At 40.2% G+C, this 18,274-nt stretch overlaps 19 non-coding genes across 19 annotated transcripts; all 19 read left to right on the forward strand.

The window, feature by feature from the left end:
• The first annotated feature begins 511 nt into the window (after positions 1–511).
• Positions 512–585, forward strand: trnan-guu (transfer RNA asparagine (anticodon GUU)). The gene has a single exon. It is a non-coding gene; the product is annotated as a tRNA-Asn (tRNA).
• An 897-nt stretch (positions 586–1,482) lies between these two features.
• Positions 1,483–1,556, forward strand: trnan-guu (transfer RNA asparagine (anticodon GUU)). Its single transcript has one exon. It is a non-coding gene; the product is annotated as a tRNA-Asn (tRNA).
• Positions 1,557–2,454: 898 nt separating this feature from the next.
• On the forward strand, positions 2,455–2,528 carry trnan-guu (transfer RNA asparagine (anticodon GUU)). The gene has a single exon. It is a non-coding gene; the product is annotated as a tRNA-Asn (tRNA).
• Positions 2,529–3,425: 897 nt separating this feature from the next.
• Positions 3,426–3,500, forward strand: trnan-guu (transfer RNA asparagine (anticodon GUU)). Its single transcript has one exon. It is a non-coding gene; the product is annotated as a tRNA-Asn (tRNA).
• Positions 3,501–4,394: 894 nt separating this feature from the next.
• Positions 4,395–4,468, forward strand: trnan-guu (transfer RNA asparagine (anticodon GUU)). The gene has a single exon. It is a non-coding gene; the product is annotated as a tRNA-Asn (tRNA).
• An 898-nt stretch (positions 4,469–5,366) lies between these two features.
• Positions 5,367–5,440, forward strand: trnan-guu (transfer RNA asparagine (anticodon GUU)). Its single transcript has one exon. It is a non-coding gene; the product is annotated as a tRNA-Asn (tRNA).
• Positions 5,441–6,337: 897 nt separating this feature from the next.
• trnan-guu (transfer RNA asparagine (anticodon GUU)) lies at positions 6,338–6,411 on the forward strand. The gene has a single exon. It is a non-coding gene; the product is annotated as a tRNA-Asn (tRNA).
• An 898-nt stretch (positions 6,412–7,309) lies between these two features.
• trnan-guu (transfer RNA asparagine (anticodon GUU)) lies at positions 7,310–7,383 on the forward strand. The gene has a single exon. It is a non-coding gene; the product is annotated as a tRNA-Asn (tRNA).
• An 897-nt stretch (positions 7,384–8,280) lies between these two features.
• On the forward strand, positions 8,281–8,354 carry trnan-guu (transfer RNA asparagine (anticodon GUU)). Its single transcript has one exon. It is a non-coding gene; the product is annotated as a tRNA-Asn (tRNA).
• An 897-nt stretch (positions 8,355–9,251) lies between these two features.
• On the forward strand, positions 9,252–9,325 carry trnan-guu (transfer RNA asparagine (anticodon GUU)). Its single transcript has one exon. It is a non-coding gene; the product is annotated as a tRNA-Asn (tRNA).
• An 896-nt stretch (positions 9,326–10,221) lies between these two features.
• Positions 10,222–10,295, forward strand: trnan-guu (transfer RNA asparagine (anticodon GUU)). Its single transcript has one exon. It is a non-coding gene; the product is annotated as a tRNA-Asn (tRNA).
• An 897-nt stretch (positions 10,296–11,192) lies between these two features.
• On the forward strand, positions 11,193–11,266 carry trnan-guu (transfer RNA asparagine (anticodon GUU)). The gene has a single exon. It is a non-coding gene; the product is annotated as a tRNA-Asn (tRNA).
• An 897-nt stretch (positions 11,267–12,163) lies between these two features.
• Positions 12,164–12,237, forward strand: trnan-guu (transfer RNA asparagine (anticodon GUU)). The gene has a single exon. It is a non-coding gene; the product is annotated as a tRNA-Asn (tRNA).
• Positions 12,238–13,134: 897 nt separating this feature from the next.
• trnan-guu (transfer RNA asparagine (anticodon GUU)) lies at positions 13,135–13,208 on the forward strand. The gene has a single exon. It is a non-coding gene; the product is annotated as a tRNA-Asn (tRNA).
• Positions 13,209–14,106: 898 nt separating this feature from the next.
• trnan-guu (transfer RNA asparagine (anticodon GUU)) lies at positions 14,107–14,180 on the forward strand. Its single transcript has one exon. It is a non-coding gene; the product is annotated as a tRNA-Asn (tRNA).
• Positions 14,181–15,077: 897 nt separating this feature from the next.
• Positions 15,078–15,151, forward strand: trnan-guu (transfer RNA asparagine (anticodon GUU)). The gene has a single exon. It is a non-coding gene; the product is annotated as a tRNA-Asn (tRNA).
• An 897-nt stretch (positions 15,152–16,048) lies between these two features.
• Positions 16,049–16,122, forward strand: trnan-guu (transfer RNA asparagine (anticodon GUU)). Its single transcript has one exon. It is a non-coding gene; the product is annotated as a tRNA-Asn (tRNA).
• An 898-nt stretch (positions 16,123–17,020) lies between these two features.
• On the forward strand, positions 17,021–17,094 carry trnan-guu (transfer RNA asparagine (anticodon GUU)). The gene has a single exon. It is a non-coding gene; the product is annotated as a tRNA-Asn (tRNA).
• Positions 17,095–17,990: 896 nt separating this feature from the next.
• On the forward strand, positions 17,991–18,064 carry trnan-guu (transfer RNA asparagine (anticodon GUU)). Its single transcript has one exon. It is a non-coding gene; the product is annotated as a tRNA-Asn (tRNA).
• The last annotated feature ends 210 nt before the right edge of the window (positions 18,065–18,274 follow it).

An 18,274-nucleotide genomic window follows, 5' to 3' on the forward strand; every position in this document is an offset into this window, starting at 1 on the left:
AACGTAAATGATGTCTATCTGGCATGAAAAAAACTTATTATTTATATTTATCTCGCGAGAAGGACAATGTTGGTCCAGTGTGTTTGTGTGTATATGCACGCCTATGCGCCATGAAAGTGACTAGCCACTTCATCATTCTTCCGGAGTTAGTCCCCTAATTATTTTTGAATGGGCTTGGCGATTATATATTACATTTGTGAAAATGCAGTTGTTTAAAATATAGATTTATCAGAATATATTTGTGATTGTGGCTGAATTTACTCCTGCCAGATGCCTATCAATATAATGTTGCGCTGACGAACATTGCGCTACATCTTTGCCCTTTTAAGGCCATTCAAAAAGCTAACAAACATTAGAAAACTACAGGGCTACTTCCTTGAAAATGTTGCTGCACTTTCGATGCACGTTAACACAACCATTGGAACAAAGTGTTGTTGTTTCGTAAACTCCATGTTCAGTTGGATGAGAGCTAAAATGGCCAGCGATCAAGCGTCAGGTTAATACACCACAAGTCTCTGTGGCGCAATTGGTTAGCGCGTTAGACTGTTAATCTAAAGGTTGGTGGTTCGAGCCCACCCAGGGACGACAGTTATCTGTTTGTTGTGCTCCATGATGTCGATGTGACGTTATGAGATTCCTGTTAAATTTCCTTGCTGAGTGGTGCAATGTGTTGGCGCGTTCGACTGTTAGTTTAAAAGTTGGTGATTTGAGCCCACCCAGGGATGCTGTCTTTCTGTTTCTAGTGATATGGAAGACCTTCCTGGCCTTACAGTAAGCTTGCTTTTGACCTGCTGTGTTTCCTGTTGTCACATGTGATTGGTGTGTTGTTGAACATGAAAGATGACAAGTAACTATACCTACTGGTAAAATGGCTGTCAATGGTCTCTGATCTTCTGTTACTCAATAGCTTGATCATTCTGTGTTCTCCAAGGAACATATAATTTATTCTTATTAATCTGGCTAGTATTACAACGTAAATGATGTCTATCTGGCATGAAAAAACTTATTATTTATATTTATCTCGCGAGAAGGACAATGTTGGTCCAGTGTGTTTGTGTGTATATGCACGCCTATGCGCCATGAAAGTGACTAGCCACTTCATCATTCTTCCGGAGTTAGTCCCCTAATTATTTTTGAATGGGCTTGGCGATTATATATTACATTTGTGAAAATGCAGTTGTTTAAAATATAGATTTATCAGAATATATTTGTGATTGTGGCTGAATTTACTCCCGCCAGATGCCTATCAATATAATGTTGCGCTGACGAACATTGCGCTACATCTTTGCCCTTTTAAGGCCATTCAAAAAGCTAACAAACATTAGAAAACTACAGGGCTACTTCCTTGAAAATGTTGCTGCACTTTCGATGCACGTTAACACAACCATTGGAACAAAGTGTTGTTGTTTCGTAAACTCCATGTTCAGTTGGATGAGAGCTAAAATGGCCAGCGATCAAGCGTCAGGGTTTAATACACCACAAGTCTCTGTGGCGCAATTGGTTAGCGCGTTAGACTGTTAATCTAAAGGTTGGTGGTTCGAGCCCACCCAGGGACGACAGTTATCTGTTTGTTGTGCTCCATGATGTCGATGTGACGTTATGAGATTCCTGTTAAATTTCCTTGCTGAGTGGTGCAATGTGTTGGCGCGTTCGACTGTTAGTTTAAAAGTTGGTGATTTGAGCCCACCCAGGGATGCTGTCTTTCTGTTTCTAGTGATATGGAAGACCTTCCTGGCCTTACAGTAAGCTTGCTTTTGACCTGCTGTGTTTCCTGTTGTCACATGTGATTGGTGTGTTGTTGAACATGAAAGATGACAAGTAACTATACCTACTGGTAAAATGGCTGTCAATGGTCTCTGATCTTCTGTTACTCAATAGCTTGATCATTCTGTGTTCTCCAAGGAACATATAATTTATTCTTATTAATCTGGCTAGTATTACAACGTAAATGATGTCTATCTGGCATGAAAAAAACTTATTATTTATATTTATCTCGCGAGAAGGACAATGTTGGTCCAGTGTGTTTGTGTGTATATGCACGCCTATGCGCCATGAAAGTGACTAGCCACTTCATCATTCTTCCGGAGTTAGTCCCCTAATTATTTTTGAATGGGCTTGGCGATTATATATTACATTTGTGAAAATGCAGTTGTTTAAAATATAGATTTATCAGAATATATTTGTGATTGTGGCTGAATTTACTCCTGCCAGATGCCTATCAATATAATGTTGCGCTGACGAACATTGCGCTACATCTTTGCCCTTTTAAGGCCATTCAAAAAGCTAACAAACATTAGAAAACTACAGGGCTACTTCCTTGAAAATGTTGCTGCACTTTCGATGCACGTTAACACAACCATTGGAACAAAGTGTTGTTGTTTCGTAAACTCCATGTTCAGTTGGATGAGAGCTAAAATGGCCAGCGATCAAGCGTCAGGGTTTAATACACCACAAGTCTCTGTGGCGCAATTGGTTAGCGCGTTAGACTGTTAATCTAAAGGTTGGTGGTTCGAGCCCACCCAGGGACGACAGTTATCTGTTTGTTGTGCTCCATGATGTCGATGTGACGTTATGAGATTCCTGTTAAATTTCCTTGCTGAGTGGTGCAATGTGTTGGCGCGTTCGACTGTTAGTTTAAAAGTTGGTGATTTGAGCCCACCCAGGGATGCTGTCTTTCTGTTTCTAGTGATATGGAAGACCTTCCTGGCCTTACAGTAAGCTTGCTTTTGACCTGCTGTGTTTCCTGTTGTCACATGTGATTGGTGTGTTGTTGAACATGAAAGATGACAAGTAACTATACCTACTGGTAAAATGGCTGTCAATGGTCTCTGATCTTCTGTTACTCAATAGCTTGATCATTCTGTGTTCTCCAAGGAACATATAATTTATTCTTATTAATCTGGCTAGTATTACAACGTAAATGATGTCTATCTGGCATGAAAAAACTTATTATTTATATTTATCTCGCGAGAAGGACAATGTTGGTCCAGTGTGTTTGTGTGTATATGCACGCCTATGCGCCATGAAAGTGACTAGCCACTTCATCATTCTTCCGGAGTTAGTCCCCTAATTATTTTTGAATGGGCTTGGCGATTATATATTACATTTGTGAAAATGCAGTTGTTTAAAATATAGATTTATCAGAATATATTTGTGATTGTGGCTGAATTTACTCCCGCCAGATGCCTATCAATATAATGTTGCGCTGACGAACATTGCGCTACATCTTTGCCCTTTTAAGGCCATTCAAAAAGCTAACAAACATTAGAAAACTACAGGGCTACTTCCTTGAAAATGTTGCTGCACTTTCGATGCACGTTAACACAACCATTGGAACAAAGTGTTGTTGTTTCGTAAACTCCATGTTCAGTTGGATGAGAGCTAAAATGGCCAGCGATCAAGCGTCAGGGTTTAATACACCACAAGTCTCTGTGGCGCAATTGGTTAGCGCGTTAGACTGTTAATCTAAAGGTTGGTGGTTCGAGCCCACCCAGACGACAGTTATCTGTTTGTTGTGCTCCATGATGTCGATGTGACGTTATGAGATTCCTGTTAAATTTCCTTGCTGAGTGGTGCAATGTGTTGGCGCGTTCGACTGTTAGTTTAAAAGTTGGTGATTTGAGCCCACCCAGGGATGCTGTCTTTCTGTTTCTAGTGATATGGAAGACCTTCCTGGCCTTACAGTAAGCTTGCTTTTGACCTGCTGTGTTTCCTGTTGTCACATGTGATTGGTGTGTTGTTGAACATGAAAGATGACAAGTAACTATACCTACTGGTAAAATGGCTGTCAATGGTCTCTGATCTTCTGTTACTCAATAGCTTGATCATTCTGTGTTCTCCAAGGAACATATAATTTATTCTTATTAATCTGGCTAGTATTACAACGTAAATGATGTCTATCTGGCATGAAAAAACTTATTATTTATATTTATCTCGCGAGAAGGACAATGTTGGTCCAGTGTGTTTGTGTGTATATGCACGCCTATGCGCCATGAAAGTGACTAGCCACTTCATCATTCTTCCGGAGTTAGTCCCCTAATTATTTTTGAATGGGCTTGGCGATTATATATTACATTTGTGAAAATGCAGTTGTTTAAAATATAGATTTATCAGAATATATTTGTGATTGTGGCTGAATTTACTCCTGCCAGATGCCTATCAATATAATGTTGCGCTGACGAACATTGCGCTACATCTTTGCCCTTTTAAGGCCATTCAAAAAGCTAACAAACATTAGAAAACTACAGGGCTACTTCCTTGAAAATGTTGCTGCACTTTCGATGCACGTTAACACAACCATTGGAACAAAGTGTTGTTGTTTCGTAAACTCCATGTTCAGTTGGATGAGAGCTAAAATGGCCAGCGATCAAGCGTCAGGGTTTAATACACCACAAGTCTCTGTGGCGCAATTGGTTAGCGCGTTAGACTGTTAATCTAAAGGTTGGTGGTTCGAGCCCACCCAGGGACGACAGTTATCTGTTTGTTGTGCTCCATGATGTCGATGTGACGTTATGAGATTCCTGTTAAATTTCCTTGCTGAGTGGTGCAATGTGTTGGCGCGTTCGACTGTTAGTTTAAAAGTTGGTGATTTGAGCCCACCCAGGGATGCTGTCTTTCTGTTTCTAGTGATATGGAAGACCTTCCTGGCCTTACAGTAAGCTTGCTTTTGACCTGCTGTGTTTCCTGTTGTCACATGTGATTGGTGTGTTGTTGAACATGAAAGATGACAAGTAACTATACCTACTGGTAAAATGGCTGTCAATGGTCTCTGATCTTCTGTTACTCAATAGCTTGATCATTCTGTGTTCTCCAAGGAACATATAATTTATTCTTATTAATCTGGCTAGTATTACAACGTAAATGATGTCTATCTGGCATGAAAAAAACTTATTATTTATATTTATCTCGCGAGAAGGACAATGTTGGTCCAGTGTGTTTGTGTGTATATGCACGCCTATGCGCCATGAAAGTGACTAGCCACTTCATCATTCTTCCGGAGTTAGTCCCCTAATTATTTTTGAATGGGCTTGGCGATTATATATTACATTTGTGAAAATGCAGTTGTTTAAAATATAGATTTATCAGAATATATTTGTGATTGTGGCTGAATTTACTCCCGCCAGATGCCTATCAATATAATGTTGCGCTGACGAACATTGCGCTACATCTTTGCCCTTTTAAGGCCATTCAAAAAGCTAACAAACATTAGAAAACTACAGGGCTACTTCCTTGAAAATGTTGCTGCACTTTCGATGCACGTTAACACAACCATTGGAACAAAGTGTTGTTGTTTCGTAAACTCCATGTTCAGTTGGATGAGAGCTAAAATGGCCAGCGATCAAGCGTCAGGGTTTAATACACCACAAGTCTCTGTGGCGCAATTGGTTAGCGCGTTAGACTGTTAATCTAAAGGTTGGTGGTTCGAGCCCACCCAGGGACGACAGTTATCTGTTTGTTGTGCTCCATGATGTCGATGTGACGTTATGAGATTCCTGTTAAATTTCCTTGCTGAGTGGTGCAATGTGTTGGCGCGTTCGACTGTTAGTTTAAAAGTTGGTGATTTGAGCCCACCCAGGGATGCTGTCTTTCTGTTTCTAGTGATATGGAAGACCTTCCTGGCCTTACAGTAAGCTTGCTTTTGACCTGCTGTGTTTCCTGTTGTCACATGTGATTGGTGTGTTGTTGAACATGAAAGATGACAAGTAACTATACCTACTGGTAAAATGGCTGTCAATGGTCTCTGATCTTCTGTTACTCAATAGCTTGATCATTCTGTGTTCTCCAAGGAACATATAATTTATTCTTATTAATCTGGCTAGTATTACAACGTAAATGATGTCTATCTGGCATGAAAAAACTTATTATTTATATTTATCTCGCGAGAAGGACAATGTTGGTCCAGTGTGTTTGTGTGTATATGCACGCCTATGCGCCATGAAAGTGACTAGCCACTTCATCATTCTTCCGGAGTTAGTCCCCTAATTATTTTTGAATGGGCTTGGCGATTATATATTACATTTGTGAAAATGCAGTTGTTTAAAATATAGATTTATCAGAATATATTTGTGATTGTGGCTGAATTTACTCCTGCCAGATGCCTATCAATATAATGTTGCGCTGACGAACATTGCGCTACATCTTTGCCCTTTTAAGGCCATTCAAAAAGCTAACAAACATTAGAAAACTACAGGGCTACTTCCTTGAAAATGTTGCTGCACTTTCGATGCACGTTAACACAACCATTGGAACAAAGTGTTGTTGTTTCGTAAACTCCATGTTCAGTTGGATGAGAGCTAAAATGGCCAGCGATCAAGCGTCAGGGTTTAATACACCACAAGTCTCTGTGGCGCAATTGGTTAGCGCGTTAGACTGTTAATCTAAAGGTTGGTGGTTCGAGCCCACCCAGGGACGACAGTTATCTGTTTGTTGTGCTCCATGATGTCGATGTGACGTTATGAGATTCCTGTTAAATTTCCTTGCTGAGTGGTGCAATGTGTTGGCGCGTTCGACTGTTAGTTTAAAAGTTGGTGATTTGAGCCCACCCAGGGATGCTGTCTTTCTGTTTCTAGTGATATGGAAGACCTTCCTGGCCTTACAGTAAGCTTGCTTTTGACCTGCTGTGTTTCCTGTTGTCACATGTGATTGGTGTGTTGTTGAACATGAAAGATGACAAGTAACTATACCTACTGGTAAAATGGCTGTCAATGGTCTCTGATCTTCTGTTACTCAATAGCTTGATCATTCTGTGTTCTCCAAGGAACATATAATTTATTCTTATTAATCTGGCTAGTATTACAACGTAAATGATGTCTATCTGGCATGAAAAAACTTATTATTTATATTTATCTCGCGAGAAGGACAATGTTGGTCCAGTGTGTTTGTGTGTATATGCACGCCTATGCGCCATGAAAGTGACTAGCCACTTCATCATTCTTCCGGAGTTAGTCCCCTAATTATTTTTGAATGGGCTTGGCGATTATTATATATTATTTGTGAAAATGCAGTTGTTTAAAATATAGATTTATCAGAATATATTTGTGATTGTGGCTGAATTTACTCCCGCCAGATGCCTATCAATATAATGTTGCGCTGACGAACATTGCGCTACATCTTTGCCCTTTTAAGGCCATTCAAAAAGCTAACAAACATTAGAAAACTACAGGGCTACTTCCTTGAAAATGTTGCTGCACTTTCGATGCACGTTAACACAACCATTGGAACAAAGTGTTGTTGTTTCGTAAACTCCATGTTCAGTTGGATGAGAGCTAAAATGGCCAGCGATCAAGCGTCAGGGTTTAATACACCACAAGTCTCTGTGGCGCAATTGGTTAGCGCGTTAGACTGTTAATCTAAAGGTTGGTGGTTCGAGCCCACCCAGGGACGACAGTTATCTGTTTGTTGTGCTCCATGATGTCGATGTGACGTTATGAGATTCCTGTTAAATTTCCTTGCTGAGTGGTGCAATGTGTTGGCGCGTTCGACTGTTAGTTTAAAAGTTGGTGATTTGAGCCCACCCAGGGATGCTGTCTTTCTGTTTCTAGTGATATGGAAGACCTTCCTGGCCTTACAGTAAGCTTGCTTTTGACCTGCTGTGTTTCCTGTTGTCACATGTGATTGGTGTGTTGTTGAACATGAAAGATGACAAGTAACTATACCTACTGGTAAAATGGCTGTCAATGGTCTCTGATCTTCTGTTACTCAATAGCTTGATCATTCTGTGTTCTCCAAGGAACATATAATTTATTCTTATTAATCTGGCTAGTATTACAACGTAAATGATGTCTATCTGGCATGAAAAAACTTATTATTTATATTTATCTCGCGAGAAGGACAATGTTGGTCCAGTGTGTTTGTGTGTATATGCACGCCTATGCGCCATGAAAGTGACTAGCCACTTCATCATTCTTCCGGAGTTAGTCCCCTAATTATTTTTGAATGGGCTTGGCGATTATATATTACATTTGTGAAAATGCAGTTGTTTAAAATATAGATTTATCAGAATATATTTGTGATTGTGGCTGAATTTACTCCTGCCAGATGCCTATCAATATAATGTTGCGCTGACGAACATTGCGCTACATCTTTGCCCTTTTAAGGCCATTCAAAAAGCTAACAAACATTAGAAAACTACAGGGCTACTTCCTTGAAAATGTTGCTGCACTTTCGATGCACGTTAACACAACCATTGGAACAAAGTGTTGTTGTTTCGTAAACTCCATGTTCAGTTGGATGAGAGCTAAAATGGCCAGCGATCAAGCGTCAGGGTTTAATACACCACAAGTCTCTGTGGCGCAATTGGTTAGCGCGTTAGACTGTTAATCTAAAGGTTGGTGGTTCGAGCCCACCCAGGGACGACATTTATCTGTTTGTTGTGCTCCATGATGTCGATGTGACGTTATGAGATTCCTGTTAAATTTCCTTGCTGAGTGGTGCAATGTGTTGGCGCGTTCGACTGTTAGTTTAAAAGTTGGTGATTTGAGCCCACCCAGGGATGCTGTCTTTCTGTTTCTAGTGATATGGAAGACCTTCCTGGCCTTACAGTAAGCTTGCTTTTGACCTGCTGTGTTTCCTGTTGTCACATGTGATTGGTGTGTTGTTGAACATGAAAGATGACAAGTAACTATACCTACTGGTAAAATGGCTGTCAATGGTCTCTGATCTTCTGTTACTCAATAGCTTGATCATTCTGTGTTCTCCAAGGAACATATAATTTATTCTTATTAATCTGGCTAGTATTACAACGTAAATGATGTCTATCTGGCATGAAAAAACTTATTATTTATATTTATCTCGCGAGAAGGACAATGTTGGTCCAGTGTGTTTGTGTGTATATGCACGCCTATGCGCCATGAAAGTGACTAGCCACTTCATCATTCTTCCGGAGTTAGTCCCCTAATTATTTTTGAATGGGCTTGGCGATTATATATTACATTTGTGAAAATGCAGTTGTTTAAAATATAGATTTATCAGAATATATTTGTGATTGTGGCTGAATTTACTCCTGCCAGATGCCTATCAATATAATGTTGCGCTGACGAACATTGCGCTACATCTTTGCCCTTTTAAGGCCATTCAAAAAGCTAACAAACATTAGAAAACTACAGGGCTACTTCCTTGAAAATGTTGCTGCACTTTCGATGCACGTTAACACAACCATTGGAACAAAGTGTTGTTGTTTCGTAAACTCCATGTTCAGTTGGATGAGAGCTAAAATGGCCAGCGATCAAGCGTCAGGGTTTAATACACCACAAGTCTCTGTGGCGCAATTGGTTAGCGCGTTAGACTGTTAATCTAAAGGTTGGTGGTTCGAGCCCACCCAGGGACGACATTTATCTGTTTGTTGTGCTCCATGATGTCGATGTGACGTTATGAGATTCCTGTTAAATTTCCTTGCTGAGTGGTGCAATGTGTTGGCGCGTTCGACTGTTAGTTTAAAAGTTGGTGATTTGAGCCCACCCAGGGATGCTGTCTTTCTGTTTCTAGTGATATGGAAGACCTTCCTGGCCTTACAGTAAGCTTGCTTTTGACCTGCTGTGTTTCCTGTTGTCACATGTGATTGGTGTGTTGTTGAACATGAAAGATGACAAGTAACTATACCTACTGGTAAAATGGCTGTCAATGGTCTCTGATCTTCTGTTACTCAATAGCTTGATCATTCTGTGTTCTCCAAGGAACATATAATTTATTCTTATTAATCTGGCTAGTATTACAACGTAAATGATGTCTATCTGGCATGAAAAAACTTATTATTTATATTTATCTCGCGAGAAGGACAATGTTGGTCCAGTGTGTTTGTGTGTATATGCACGCCTATGCGCCATGAAAGTGACTAGCCACTTCATCATTCTTCCGGAGTTAGTCCCCTAATTATTTTTGAATGGGCTTGGCGATTATATATTACATTTGTGAAAATGCAGTTGTTTAAAATATAGATTTATCAGAATATATTTGTGATTGTGGCTGAATTTACTCCTGCCAGATGCCTATCATATAATGTTGCGCTGACGAACATTGCGCTACATCTTTGCCCTTTTAAGGCCATTCAAAAAGCTAACAAACATTAGAAAACTACAGGGCTACTTCCTTGAAAATGTTGCTGCACTTTCGATGCACGTTAACACAACCATTGGAACAAAGTGTTGTTGTTTCGTAAACTCCATGTTCAGTTGGATGAGAGCTAAAATGGCCAGCGATCAAGCGTCAGGGTTTAATACACCACAAGTCTCTGTGGCGCAATTGGTTAGCGCGTTAGACTGTTAATCTAAAGGTTGGTGGTTCGAGCCCACCCAGGGACGACAGTTATCTGTTTGTTGTGCTCCATGATGTCGATGTGACGTTATGAGATTCCTGTTAAATTTCCTTGCTGAGTGGTGCAATGTGTTGGCGCGTTCGACTGTTAGTTTAAAAGTTGGTGATTTGAGCCCACCCAGGGATGCTGTCTTTCTGTTTCTAGTGATATGGAAGACCTTCCTGGCCTTACAGTAAGCTTGCTTTTGACCTGCTGTGTTTCCTGTTGTCACATGTGATTGGTGTGTTGTTGAACATGAAAGATGACAAGTAACTATACCTACTGGTAAAATGGCTGTCAATGGTCTCTGATCTTCTGTTACTCAATAGCTTGATCATTCTGTGTTCTCCAAGGAACATATAATTTATTCTTATTAATCTGGCTAGTATTACAACGTAAATGATGTCTATCTGGCATGAAAAAACTTATTATTTATATTTATCTCGCGAGAAGGACAATGTTGGTCCAGTGTGTTTGTGTGTATATGCACGCCTATGCGCCATGAAAGTGACTAGCCACTTCATCATTCTTCCGGAGTTAGTCCCCTAATTATTTTTGAATGGGCTTGGCGATTATATATTACATTTGTGAAAATGCAGTTGTTTAAAATATAGATTTATCAGAATATATTTGTGATTGTGGCTGAATTTACTCCTGCCAGATGCCTATCAATATAATGTTGCGCTGACGAACATTGCGCTACATCTTTGCCCTTTTAAGGCCATTCAAAAAGCTAACAAACATTAGAAAACTACAGGGCTACTTCCTTGAAAATGTTGCTGCACTTTCGATGCACGTTAACACAACCATTGGAACAAAGTGTTGTTGTTTCGTAAACTCCATGTTCAGTTGGATGAGAGCTAAAATGGCCAGCGATCAAGCGTCAGGGTTTAATACACCACAAGTCTCTGTGGCGCAATTGGTTAGCGCGTTAGACTGTTAATCTAAAGGTTGGTGGTTCGAGCCCACCCAGGGACGACAGTTATCTGTTTGTTGTGCTCCATGATGTCGATGTGACGTTATGAGATTCCTGTTAAATTTCCTTGCTGAGTGGTGCAATGTGTTGGCGCGTTCGACTGTTAGTTTAAAAGTTGGTGATTTGAGCCCACCCAGGGATGCTGTCTTTCTGTTTCTAGTGATATGGAAGACCTTCCTGGCCTTACAGTAAGCTTGCTTTTGACCTGCTGTGTTTCCTGTTGTCACATGTGATTGGTGTGTTGTTGAACATGAAAGATGACAAGTAACTATACCTACTGGTAAAATGGCTGTCAATGGTCTCTGATCTTCTGTTACTCAATAGCTTGATCATTCTGTGTTCTCCAAGGAACATATAATTTATTCTTATTAATCTGGCTAGTATTACAACGTAAATGATGTCTATCTGGCATGAAAAAAACTTATTATTTATATTTATCTCGCGAGAAGGACAATGTTGGTCCAGTGTGTTTGTGTGTATATGCACGCCTATGCGCCATGAAAGTGACTAGCCACTTCATCATTCTTCCGGAGTTAGTCCCCTAATTATTTTTGAATGGGCTTGGCGATTATATATTACATTTGTGAAAATGCAGTTGTTTAAAATATAGATTTATCAGAATATATTTGTGATTGTGGCTGAATTTACTCCTGCCAGATGCCTATCAATATAATGTTGCGCTGACGAACATTGCGCTACATCTTTGCCCTTTTAAGGCCATTCAAAAGCTAACAAACATTAGAAAACTACAGGGCTACTTCCTTGAAAATGTTGCTGCACTTTCGATGCACGTTAACACAACCATTGGAACAAAGTGTTGTTGTTTCGTAAACTCCATGTTCAGTTGGATGAGAGCTAAAATGGCCAGCGATCAAGCGTCAGGGTTTAATACACCACAAGTCTCTGTGGCGCAATTGGTTAGCGCGTTAGACTGTTAATCTAAAGGTTGGTGGTTCGAGCCCACCCAGGGACGACAGTTATCTGTTTGTTGTGCTCCATGATGTCGATGTGACGTTATGAGATTCCTGTTAAATTTCCTTGCTGAGTGGTGCAATGTGTTGGCGCGTTCGACTGTTAGTTTAAAAGTTGGTGATTTGAGCCCACCCAGGGATGCTGTCTTTCTGTTTCTAGTGATATGGAAGACCTTCCTGGCCTTACAGTAAGCTTGCTTTTGACCTGCTGTGTTTCCTGTTGTCACATGTGATTGGTGTGTTGTTGAACATGAAAGATGACAAGTAACTATACCTACTGGTAAAATGGCTGTCAATGGTCTCTGATCTTCTGTTACTCAATAGCTTGATCATTCTGTGTTCTCCAAGGAACATATAATTTATTCTTATTAATCTGGCTAGTATTACAACGTAAATGATGTCTATCTGGCATGAAAAAACTTATTATTTATATTTATCTCGCGAGAAGGACAATGTTGGTCCAGTGTGTTTGTGTGTATATGCACGCCTATGCGCCATGAAAGTGACTAGCCACTTCATCATTCTTCCGGAGTTAGTCCCCTAATTATTTTTGAATGGGCTTGGCGATTATATATTACATTTGTGAAAATGCAGTTGTTTAAAATATAGATTTATCAGAATATATTTGTGATTGTGGCTGAATTTACTCCTGCCAGATGCCTATCAATATAATGTTGCGCTGACGAACATTGCGCTACATCTTTGCCCTTTTAAGGCCATTCAAAAAGCTAACAAACATTAGAAAACTACAGGGCTACTTCCTTGAAAATGTTGCTGCACTTTCGATGCACGTTAACACAACCATTGGAACAAAGTGTTGTTGTTTCGTAAACTCCATGTTCAGTTGGATGAGAGCTAAAATGGCCAGCGATCAAGCGTCAGGGTTTAATACACCACAAGTCTCTGTGGCGCAATTGGTTAGCGCGTTAGACTGTTAATCTAAAGGTTGGTGGTTCGAGCCCACCCAGGGACGACAGTTATCTGTTTGTTGTGCTCCATGATGTCGATGTGACGTTATGAGATTCCTGTTAAATTTCCTTGCTGAGTGGTGCAATGTGTTGGCGCGTTCGACTGTTAGTTTAAAAGTTGGTGATTTGAGCCCACCCAGGGATGCTGTCTTTCTGTTTCTAGTGATATGGAAGACCTTCCTGGCCTTACAGTAAGCTTGCTTTTGACCTGCTGTGTTTCCTGTTGTCACATGTGATTGGTGTGTTGTTGAACATGAAAGATGACAAGTAACTATACCTACTGGTAAAATGGCTGTCAATGGTCTCTGATCTTCTGTTACTCAATAGCTTGATCATTCTGTGTTCTCCAAGGAACATATAATTTATTCTTATTAATCTGGCTAGTATTACAACGTAAATGATGTCTATCTGGCATGAAAAAAACTTATTATTTATATTTATCTCGCGAGAAGGACAATGTTGGTCCAGTGTGTTTGTGTGTATATGCACGCCTATGCGCCATGAAAGTGACTAGCCACTTCATCATTCTTCCGGAGTTAGTCCCCTAATTATTTTTGAATGGGCTTGGCGATTATATATTACATTTGTGAAAATGCAGTTGTTTAAAATATAGATTTATCAGAATATATTTGTGATTGTGGCTGAATTTACTCCCGCCAGATGCCTATCAATATAATGTTGCGCTGACGAACATTGCGCTACATCTTTGCCCTTTTAAGGCCATTCAAAAAGCTAACAAACATTAGAAAACTACAGGGCTACTTCCTTGAAAATGTTGCTGCACTTTCGATGCACGTTAACACAACCATTGGAACAAAGTGTTGTTGTTTCGTAAACTCCATGTTCAGTTGGATGAGAGCTAAAATGGCCAGCGATCAAGCGTCAGGGTTTAATACACCACAAGTCTCTGTGGCGCAATTGGTTAGCGCGTTAGACTGTTAATCTAAAGGTTGGTGGTTCGAGCCCACCCAGGGACGACAGTTATCTGTTTGTTGTGCTCCATGATGTCGATGTGACGTTATGAGATTCCTGTTAAATTTCCTTGCTGAGTGGTGCAATGTGTTGGCGCGTTCGACTGTTAGTTTAAAAGTTGGTGATTTGAGCCCACCCAGGGATGCTGTCTTTCTGTTTCTAGTGATATGGAAGACCTTCCTGGCCTTACAGTAAGCTTGCTTTTGACCTGCTGTGTTTCCTGTTGTCACATGTGATTGGTGTGTTGTTGAACATGAAAGATGACAAGTAACTATACCTACTGGTAAAATGGCTGTCAATGGTCTCTGATCTTCTGTTACTCAATAGCTTGATCATTCTGTGTTCTCCAAGGAACATATAATTTATTCTTATTAATCTGGCTAGTATTACAACGTAAATGATGTCTATCTGGCATGAAAAAACTTATTATTTATATTTATCTCGCGAGAAGGACAATGTTGGTCCAGTGTGTTTGTGTGTATATGCACGCCTATGCGCCATGAAAGTGACTAGCCACTTCATCATTCTTCCGGAGTTAGTCCCCTAATTATTTTTGAATGGGCTTGGCGATTATATATTACATTTGTGAAAATGCAGTTGTTTAAAATATAGATTTATCAGAATATATTTGTGATTGTGGCTGAATTTACTCCCGCCAGATGCCTATCAATATAATGTTGCGCTGACGAACATTGCGCTACATCTTTGCCCTTTTAAGGCCATTCAAAAAGCTAACAAACATTAGAAAACTACAGGGCTACTTCCTTGAAAATGTTGCTGCACTTTCGATGCACGTTAACACAACCATTGGAACAAAGTGTTGTTGTTTCGTAAACTCCATGTTCAGTTGGATGAGAGCTAAAATGGCCAGCGATCAAGCGTCAGGGTTTAATACACCACAAGTCTCTGTGGCGCAATTGGTTAGCGCGTTAGACTGTTAATCTAAAGGTTGGTGGTTCGAGCCCACCCAGGGACGACAGTTATCTGTTTGTTGTGCTCCATGATGTCGATGTGACGTTATGAGATTCCTGTTAAATTTCCTTGCTGAGTGGTGCAATGTGTTGGCGCGTTCGACTGTTAGTTTAAAAGTTGGTGATTTGAGCCCACCCAGGGATGCTGTCTTTCTGTTTCTAGTGATATGGAAGACCTTCCTGGCCTTACAGTAAGCTTGCTTTTGACCTGCTGTGTTTCCTGTTGTCACATGTGATTGGTGTGTTGTTGAACATGAAAGATGACAAGTAACTATACCTACTGGTAAAATGGCTGTCAATGGTCTCTGATCTTCTGTTACTCAATAGCTTGATCATTCTGTGTTTCCAAGGAACATATAATTTATTCTTATTAATCTGGCTAGTATTACAACGTAAATGATGTCTATCTGGCATGAAAAAAACTTATTATTTATATTTATCTCGCGAGAAGGACAATGTTGGTCCAGTGTGTTTGTGTGTATATGCACGCCTATGCGCCATGAAAGTGACTAGCCACTTCATCATTCTTCCGGAGTTAGTCCCCTAATTATTTTTGAATGGGCTTGGCGATTATATATTACATTTGTGAAAATGCAGTTGTTTAAAATATAGATTTATCAGAATATATTTGTGATTGTGGCTGAATTTACTCCCGCCAGATGCCTATCAATATAATGTTGCGCTGACGAACATTGCGCTACATCTTTGCCCTTTTAAGGCCATTCAAAAAGCTAACAAACATTAGAAAACTACAGGGCTACTTCCTTGAAAATGTTGCTGCACTTTCGATGCACGTTAACACAACCATTGGAACAAAGTGTTGTTGTTTCGTAAACTCCATGTTCAGTTGGATGAGAGCTAAAATGGCCAGCGATCAAGCGTCAGGGTTTAATACACCACAAGTCTCTGTGGCGCAATTGGTTAGCGCGTTAGACTGTTAATCTAAAGGTTGGTGGTTCGAGCCCACCCAGGGACGACAGTTATCTGTTTGTTGTGCTCCATGATGTCGATGTGACGTTATGAGATTCCTGTTAAATTTCCTTGCTGAGTGGTGCAATGTGTTGGCGCGTTCGACTGTTAGTTTAAAAGTTGGTGATTTGAGCCCACCCAGGGATGCTGTCTTTCTGTTTCTAGTGATATGGAAGACCTTCCTGGCCTTACAGTAAGCTTGCTTTTGACCTGCTGTGTTTCCTGTTGTCACATGTGATTGGTGTGTTGTTGAACATGAAAGATGACAAGTAACTATACCTACTGGTAAAATGGCTGTCAATGGTCTCTGATCTTCTGTTACTCAATAGCTTGATCATTCTGTGTTCTCCAAGGAACATATAATTTATTCTTATTAATCTGGCTAGTATTACAACGTAAATGATGTCTATCTGGCATGAAAAAAACTTATTATTTATATTTATCTCGCGAGAAGGACAATGTTGGTCCAGTGTGTTTGTGTGTATATGCACGCCTATGCGCCATGAAAGTGACTAGCCACTTCATCATTCTTCCGGAGTTAGTCCCCTAATTATTTTTGAATGGGCTTGGCGATTATATATTACATTTGTGAAAATGCAGTTGTTTAAAATATAGATTTATCAGAATATATTTGTGATTGTGGCTGAATTTACTCCCGCCAGATGCCTATCAATATAATGTTGCGCTGACGAACATTGCGCTACATCTTTGCCCTTTTAAGGCCATTCAAAAAGCTAACAAACATTAGAAAACTACAGGGCTACTTCCTTGAAAATGTTGCTGCACTTTCGATGCACGTTAACACAACCATTGGAACAAAGTGTTGTTGTTTCGTAAACTCCATGTTCAGTTGGATGAGAGCTAAAATGGCCAGCGATCAAGCGTCAGGGTTTAATACACCACAAGTCTCTGTGGCGCAATTGGTTAGCGCGTTAGACTGTTAATCTAAAGGTTGGTGGTTCGAGCCCACCCAGGGACGACAGTTATCTGTTTGTTGTGCTCCATGATGTCGATGTGACGTTATGAGATTCCTGTTAAATTTCCTTGCTGAGTGGTGCAATGTGTTGGCGCGTTCGACTGTTAGTTTAAAAGTTGGTGATTTGAGCCCACCCAGGGATGCTGTCTTTCTGTTTCTAGTGATATGGAAGACCTTCCTGGCCTTACAGTAAGCTTGCTTTTGACCTGCTGTGTTTCCTGTTGTCACATGTGATTGGTGTGTTGTTGAACATGAAAGATGACAAGTAACTATACCTACTGGTAAAATGGCTGTCAATGGTCTCTGATCTTCTGTTACTCAATAGCTTGATCATTCTGTGTTCTCCAAGGAACATATAATTTATTCTTATTAATCTGGCTAGTATTACAACGTAAATGATGTCTATCTGGCATGAAAAAAACTTATTATTTATATTTATCTCGCGAGAAGGACAATGTTGGTCCAGTGTGTTTGTGTGTATATGCACGCCTATGCGCCATGAAAGTGACTAGCCACTTCATCATTCTTCCGGAGTTAGTCCCCTAATTATTTTTGAATGGGCTTGGCGATTATATATTACATTTGTGAAAATGCAGTTGTTTAAAATATAGATTTATCAGAATATATTTGTGATTGTGGCTGAATTTACTCCGCCAGATGCCTATCAATATAATGTTGCGCTGACGAACATTGCGCTACATCTTTGCCCTTTTAAGGCCATTCAAAAAGCTAACAAACATTAGAAAACTACAGGGCTACTTCCTTGAAAATGTTGCTGCACTTTCGATGCACGTTAACACAACCATTGGAACAAAGTGTTGTTGTTTCGTAAACTCCATGTTCAGTTGGATGAGAGCTAAAATGGCCAGCGATCAAGCGTCAGGGTTTAATACACCACAGTCTCTGTGGCGCAATTGGTTAGCGCGTTAGACTGTTAATCTAAAGGTTGGTGGTTCGAGCCCACCCAGGGACGACAGTTATCTGTTTGTTGTGCTCCATGATGTCGATGTGACGTTATGAGATTCCTGTTAAATTTCCTTGCTGAGTGGTGCAATGTGTTGGCGCGTTCGACTGTTAGTTTAAAAGTTGGTGATTTGAGCCCACCCAGGGATGCTGTCTTTCTGTTTCTAGTGATATGGAAGACCTTCCTGGCCTTACAGTAAGCTTGCTTTTGACCTGCTGT

Source organism: Oncorhynchus masou, unplaced genomic scaffold (genome assembly GCF_036934945.1).
Source record: "Oncorhynchus masou masou isolate Uvic2021 unplaced genomic scaffold, UVic_Omas_1.1 unplaced_scaffold_3239, whole genome shotgun sequence".
NCBI lineage: Eukaryota > Metazoa > Chordata > Actinopteri > Salmoniformes > Salmonidae > Oncorhynchus > Oncorhynchus masou.